Below are 7,600 nucleotides of genomic sequence, written 5' to 3'. Positions count from 1 at the left end.
GGAGACAGTTTGGGGGCTGACGCTGCTGGGGGAGCTGGTTGCAGGTACAATGGATTCCTCTGGCTTTGGGCTTGTATGTGCCCCTCAGCGGCGGGCCAGGTTGTCTCAGCCCCCAGTCACACCCTTCACCTGCCTTTGAAGCCCTTTCCTAGGGGTATCGCTGTGATCACACTGATTGGAGATGGGGACTGGAGTGCTGGGGGGGGGCTTTCCTGCTAGGCTGTGTGCTGCATGGCTAACAGGGGCCATGAGCCCCTCAGTGTGGGAGCTCGTTTAGACACCTGGCGGTGAGAGCTTGACCCCACTGGAGGTGATGGCACCAGTGGGGCCAGGTGTCTCCCTGGTGCGAGAGGTTTTGTACTTGTGGGATTCTGTGGGAGAGGCTGGCTGGGAGTGGGGGATCAGTGGGAGAGGAGGCCATGGGGAGGGTTGCCAGGGGACTGTAGGTTTTCCCCCACCCCTGGGGTGAAGGGGAACAAGGGACCATTGAGGGGCTGCCCCAGGTTGGTGGTGCACAGATTTGTTCCCCGCTATGGGACATTTGGGGCCCTGGGCTCAATGAGCAGGGGGCTTCCAGCCTGTCCCATGCCCCATGCCCATGGCAGTCATGCTTGGTGCTTATCAGCGTGCTCACTGGCAGGCTGTAGAGGGCAGCCAATGGTTGGCTGGGCCAGGGACCCTGTTCATCCTGATCAGTGCCCTCTGGCACACTATTGGCACAAGGGCTGGGGCAGCATGAGCACTTTCCTGCCATCTGCTGCTGCCCCTGTGTCAAGGTTCCTTCCCCACTCTGAACTCTAGGGTACAGATGTGGGGACCTGCATGAAAGACCCACTAAGCTTATTCTTACCAGCTTAGGTTAAACACTGCCACCACCAAAGTGTTACACAAAGAACAGGGGAAGTCTCCTCCTCCCCCCACCCCTCCGCCAAATATCCCCCCAAGCACTACACCCCCTTTCCTGGGGAAGGCTTGATAAAAATCCTCACCAATTTGTATAGGTGAACACAGACACAAACCCCTTGGATCTTAAGAACAATGAAAAAGCAATCAGGTTCTTAAAAAAGAATTTTAATTAAAGAAAAAGTAAAAGAATCACCTCTGTAAAATCAGGATGGTAAATACCTTACAGGGTAATCAGATTCAAAACACAGAGAATCCCTCTAGGCAAAACCTTAAGTTACAAAAAGACACAAAAACAAGAATATACGTTCCATTCAGCACAACTTATTTTATCAGCCATTTAAACAAAACAGAATCTAACGCATATCTAACTAGATTGCTTATTAACCCTTTATAGGAGTTCTGACCTGCATTCCTGCTCTGGTCCCGGCAAAAGCATCACACAGACAGAGAGAACCCTTTGTTTTTCCCGCCCCCACTCCAGCTTTGAAAGTATCTTGTCTCCTCATTGGTCATTTTGGTCAGGTGCCAGTGAGGTTATCTTAGCTTCTTAACCCTTTACAGGTGAAAGGGTTTTTCCTCTGGCCAGGAGGGATTTAAAGGTGTTTACCCTTCCCTTTATATTTATGACATCCTGTTTCTGGAGCGCCCTTGTGGCTGCCAGCCCAGCACCCCTTTATTATGAGTACAGATGGCAGCATCTGAGCGTGTGAGCGGGGCGAAGCCAGGAGGAGCAGTGCACTGTACACGAGGCCAGGAGCTGGGCACTTGGGCAGCGCCAGCCAATACGTGGCAGTCTGTGGTAGCGAGCCCTGGCCCCAGCAGGCCGTGCTCTCAGCACACACGCCAGCCGGATTAACGTGGGCAATATTTGCATAACTGGTCGTGCCAATAGCTGTCAAAACCGGATTGAAATGTACCTGCTAGGCCCATACAAAGCAAACTGTGTGCCTGGCGCTTGTTTGGCTTCTGGCCACCCCCTCTGGGCTGCTCAGCATGGAGGGGGCAAGCTTGCACATTTCCGCTCTGCAGCAGGATCTTGGCTGCTTGAGCAGAGCTTTCCCCTGCCTTCCTCCTCCCAGCAGCTCTGCATTGCCCCCAGTGAGAGAGCAGGGGAAAGCTGCAGGGACTGGGTTAAAGAATGGGAGGATGCGCCAGGTGCTGGGACCCCACAGCTGGAGGTGACCTCCAACCCTGGGCCCCTTGTTCAGATTGGTGGTAGCTACCTTTTGGAAGCAGGCCAGGAACCTAATGAACATTGTCATGGTTTAGCCAGGTAGGGCTGTTCCCTGCAGAACCAGCAGAGCAGGTGCTGCCAGCACAGGTGCATTTACCTGGCTGATCCTGGTGGTTTGGCTCAAGCACCCTTCGCCGGAATGCCCCATGTCCCTAGCTGCCCAATACAAAGGCAGCCCCCGGCAGGCATGGTGTAGGCACCCATACGAGTGTACGCTGGTTCCTCTTGCTCTATTGCAGACATGGACCAATTCCTGGGCTGTCCCTATGTTTTGTCAAAAGCGCCCCCGCGAAGGCTGAGGGGATCTGTCCCACCATCTCTCCAGTGTATATGCCCACATAACCCTTCCCTCACCAGTGCCCTGTGGTTCCTCTGAACACCCTGTGTTTTTGCTCAGCAAAAGAAGCTGAATGATGCTGTTGAGAACCTGCTTTGAGAGCCAGAGGATTTGCTGACTCAGAAGCTGGTTTGTCTCTTGCTTTCTGTTCTGCATTTTTTGTAGGATCCCAAAGTGCTTTTTCTAGGTGTAGGAGTCACTTCATAGAATCATAGAATATCAGGGTTGGAAGGGACCTCAGGAGATCATCTAGTCCAACCCCCTGCTCAGAGCAAGACCAGTCCCCAATTTTTGCCCCAGATCCCTAAATGGCCCCCTCAAGGATTGAACTCACAACCCTGGGTTTAGCAGGCCAATGCTCAAACCACTGAGCTATCCACCCCCTTCACCCAGCCCTAAAATGTAGCCACCTCTGGTGTGGAACATGGAGGCAGCTAAACGGTGCACTGAAACTGGGCCCTGTGTATACTCTGATTAACCGGTGGTGTGAATCACCAGAATTCTTCCCTTTATATATTTATAACATAATTAAGCTTCAGAGTCTAAGCGTTCATTGTCTCTAACCTGTATGATGGTGAAGGTAACCTGCAAAGTGTGAGCGAGGTATGACTGATGTAGCAACGTCTGCCAGAGTCTGTAGAGAGCCTGAAACAATTGCTTGGAGAGGACTGTGCCTGCCCCAGCCCTTACAAGAGGATATTACCTTGGAAAGCTAACAATGCACCTTCATTTCCAGTGTGATTAATCCTATCACGGCTGACTCTGCCGTGCTCCTCTCCCACTGATGGAAGCAGGCAGGGGGTGGAGTTGGGGTGACATGAAATCGCATTGTTCATTGCTGTCAAGGTTTGCTTGGGTGGGGAACTCAACTCACTCTTCTTGTCCCAAATCTGAAAGCCCTTGGTCCCTGCTCAGAGCGTCACCCCCTTTCCTAATGGCAGAAACCCCCAAATGCCTCCTAGGTTCTGCAAACTTAAAGCTGACTTCCCACCAACAGCCTCCAGAGGGCAGTTAGAGTCAGCTAGAAATTGGGGTACGACGGGGCCAGAGGAGGACTCTAATATCCAACTAAAGAAATAACCAGTGCTCCTGGACTGTTCTGGGACGAGACAACTCGAGGGTGCCATGCCACACAATTCGTGTGCCCCCCTCCCCCCCCCATAGGGCTGGGGGCCTGGACCATAGCAGGCCCCGATATGGGACAGGAAGTGAATGCTGGGTCAGCTTCCCAGTCAAATCCCAGTGCAGATTGGCAGCACGCATCTCCCTCCCTCACCCTGGGTAACCACAAAAATGTCAGGCCGAAAATAATATATTGTCCCTTTGTTCTCTTGAAAGCTGAGTGTTTAGTTTGCTCCCCTGCCCCTATCTTAGGTAAACAGCGACGCTGATTAACCGTGCTCTGTTCCAGGTTTATAGCCTTGTTGTTCTTTTATCGCCCCAGCTAATGGCCCCTTCTCCATTTCAGCAGCCCCCATTGGCCCTGCAGTGCGGTGGGCGAAGTCCAAGGAGCTAGGCTGCGAGGCTGCTGGGGGAGGTTTCGTATACACCAGGCTGCCGTCCTGCAGCAGCTGTGTTTCTCTGCCTGTCGTGTGGGGGGAGATGCAGGAATGGGCTAGGAGCATTCCTCCAGCCATGACCTGCCATGGCAGGGGCCAGGTGGAGGTCTGGGAGGTTGCCAGGTACAATCTCGGGTAGCTAGGTACCAGGGGGGCTCAGCGGGTGCTGCTGGGAGGGGTCCGAGGCAAAGCCCAGCCTCTCGGGAGGGCTGGGAGCAGCGTCCCGCCCCAAAGCAGCAAAGGTTCCTATGGCAGGAGTGGGGCCTGATGGGCCCATGTGTTGAGCACACACAGCCGGAGTCAGTAGGAGAGTCGGGCGCTCCGCACCCCGGAATGCCAGGCCCCACATCCAGCCAGAGGGGACCATTGGGGAGAATGCTTGTCTTGGGATCCCCCCTCAGACCCAACAGTGCAGGCCCGAACCTGCCCTACGAATGTTCAGAGGTCCTGAGATCTGGGGGGGGCCCCAGAGCCATTCTGGGCAGGACAGGAGGGGTCTGCCGCACTGACCCTGGGGAGGGTCTGGACAGGAAGCTGGGGGAGTGTGGTCCTCTCTAATTTAAAATTAAACGAACTCTCACAGGATTAGCTGGCTTCTAAGGGTTCCCATGTCCCCTGTGGGCATTGGGCTGGCCAGCAGCAGTGTCAGAGGATGGTCATCCCTCTCCTCCCGCCCGCTCCCTGGGGCTGCACCGTTGAGTGGCTTTGGCTATAGGGAGGGAAGTTTGCCCTCATAGGGCATCAGCGAGTTTGGAGGGCGTCAGGGACTCAGGAGTGGCATTTAGACAAGTGGCTCAAAGGCCCTGGGGGTTAAAGGCTTCCCGAGCCTGCAGGACTGCGCTTGGCGGGTGCCCGTGGGCAGGCTGGTACGGCCAAGGCTGTTAGCAGCCCCAAGCCTAGGAGTGTCAGCTTGGGAGAGACTTTGGCTGGGAAATGCAGGCCCCGTTTCTGCCCTCTTCAGCCGCTCTGCATCTGTCAGGGTAGCTCCGAGCCCCCCAGGAAGCAGCCACGACCCTGCTCCGTGACAGCCCTCCCCAGGGACCAGCAGGAGCGCTCTGTGCCGTAGCATCAGTCCCAAACCCTGCCCCACAGAAACACACAGCCCTGGGGAAAACCATATAGAAGACCCAGTGCTGCCCCCTGGAGGTGGGTCGTGTCATGGAACAATGGTAGAAAATCTCAGAGAGCCACTGTCCTCAAACACTGAACAAGGGACTTTATTAGACTAAGGAAGCAGCAGCTCCCCTCCAGCTGCTGCATCCTTGCCCCAGTGTGGAGCTTTCTCTGTTGAACTTTGGCCCAGCAGCCCTCAGGCCCTTCACAGCAGGGTCTAGCCCAGCAGGCTGGGTTTCCCTCTGCATCTAGTGAGGAGAGTGTTGCTGGCCCTGTGAACATAGGGACTGTGTCCGAGGGGAACATCTGCCTTTCCCTGCTCCCAGCCTTGCAGGGTCTCTCCAGACACAGCCACTGCCCCGGCTCTCGAGGGGAGCCCGGCTTGGTGGGGTGGGGGTTCCATGATGCCCCAACCCCCAGCCAGCTTGCCTGTGTCAGGGCTCGGCGTTGTTAGGCTTGCCCGTTCTACTGAAGCAGGGTATCTGACAGACCCGCTGCCAGGGGAGCCGGGTGTCCCTAGGTGAGGCTCCCTCCTGCTTACGATAGAGTGTCCCCCCCATTCTCATGTGACCCCCCTGGCTCCCCCACCCCGTGTGTGGGGAATTCCCACTCCAGCTCCAAGGCTGGCTGGAAAGGGGGGGGGCAGGGAAACGTCCTGGTGCCAGAGCACAGCCTGGACTTTGCTGGTAGGGTGAGTGTGCCTGCCCCTGCCCCCAGCTCTCCCTCCCAGACTAGCAGGGCACAGCCCATGGAAACAGCCTCCTTACTCCACACCCTCTTTATGATTTGTCCAGGTCCTATGGCTGGATGGTTCGTGCTTAGGCCTGGCCCTGTGCCAGGGCTGAGATGGCACCATGCAGGCACGGGGCCCTCTGGAGGAGCAGCTCCTGACACCCCTGCTCCGTCTGACTAGCAGGTGAGACAGGACCAACCAGACCTGTCTGAGAAGCCGGGACAGGGGTGGGCTGGCGATCTCCTGGGCATGCGGTCACGAGCCAGAGCATCCCAGCTAGAGCCTGGGTGATGGGGGGCTGCCAACCAGCTCCCCTCTAGCCAGCAGCCTAGAGCGCTGCCAAAGGCCCTGTCCCTACCCCAGCGTGGCCAGTTCCCTCCCATCCCCGCAAGCCTGTGCCCAGCCCCGGACTCCCATCTCCCACTTCTGCAGCCCTGGGCTCTGAGCACCTGCTGAGCTTTTGGCACCGCCTCTTCCTGCCCCATTGGTACCCGCCCCGTGGGGCTGGAGAGAGCTCTCGGCACCGACACTCCCTGCCCCATTGGTACCTGCCCCGTGGGGCTGGAGAGAGCTCTCGGCACCGACACTCCCTGCCCCATTGGTACCTGCCCCGTGGGGCTGGAGAGAGCTCTCGGCACCGCCTCTCCCTGCCCCATTAGTACCCGCCCCGTGGGGCTGGAGAGAGCTCTCGGCACCGACACTTCCTGCCCCATTGGTACCTGCCCCGTGGGGCTGGAGAGAGCTCTCGGCACCCCCTCTCCCTGCCCCATTGGTACCTGCCCCGTGGGGCTGGAGAGAGCTCTCGGCACCGCCTCTCCCTGCCCCATTAGTACCCGCCCCGTGGGGCTGGAGAGAGCTCTCGGCACCGACACTTCCTGCCCCATTGGTACCTGCCCCGTGGGGCTGGAGAGAGCTCTCGGCACCCCCTCTCCCTGCCCCATTGGTACCCGCCCCGTGGGGCTGGAGAGAGCTCTCGGCACCGACACTCCCTGCCCCATTGGTACCTGCCCCGTGGGGCTGGAGAGAGCTCTCGGCACCGCCTCTCCCTGCCCCATTAGTACCCGCCCCGTGGGGCTGGAGAGAGCTCTCGGCACCGACACTTCCTGCCCCATTGGTACCTGCCCCGTGGGGCTGGAGAGAGCTCTCGGCACCCCCTCTCCCTGCCCCATTGGTACCCGCCCCGTGGGGCTGGAGAGAGCTCTCGGCACCGACACTCCCTGCCCCATTGGTACCTGCCCCGTGGGGCTGGAGAGAGCTCTCGGCACCGCCTCTCCCTGCCCCATTAGTACCCGCCCCGTGGGGCTGGAGAGAGCTCTCGGCACCGACACTTCCTGCCCCATTGGTACCTGCCCCGTGGGGCTGGAGAGAGCTCTCGGCACCCCCTCTCCCTGCCCCATTGGTACCTGCCCCGTGGGGCTGGAGAGAGCTCTCGGCACCGCCTCTCCCTGCCCCATTAGTACCCGCCCCGTGGGGCTGGAGAGAGCTCTCGGCACCGCCTCTCCCTGCCCCATTGGTACCTGCCTCGTGGGGCTGGAGAGAGCTCTCGGCACCGCCTCTCCCTGCCCCATTGGTACCCACCCCAGGCTGAGCCAGCAGGCAAAACTGTCAAAGGGCGAGAACCTGACCATCCCCGTGTGGCCTGCTGGCTCCAAATGGCTCAACCTGGAGATTGCTCCCTCAGGGCCGGTGGACCCAGAGCTGGCGCCTCCTGCGGGTGA

The 7,600-nt window shown here is 58.3% G+C and overlaps 1 protein-coding gene across 2 annotated transcripts in view; it reads left to right on the top strand.

The window, feature by feature from the left end:
• The window catches only part of CORO7 (coronin 7), a 184,473-nt gene that overhangs the window by 134,482 nt on the left and 42,391 nt on the right, over nt 1-7,600 (top strand). The gene's annotated exons all lie outside the window — the stretch shown is intronic.

This window comes from Caretta caretta, chromosome 10 (genome assembly GCF_965140235.1).
Source record: "Caretta caretta isolate rCarCar2 chromosome 10, rCarCar1.hap1, whole genome shotgun sequence".
In the NCBI taxonomy this organism is placed as follows: Eukaryota; Metazoa; Chordata; order Testudines; family Cheloniidae; genus Caretta; species Caretta caretta.
The sequence above is the reverse complement of the archived record's forward strand: the minus strand, read 5'-3'. Positions and strand labels throughout refer to the sequence as shown.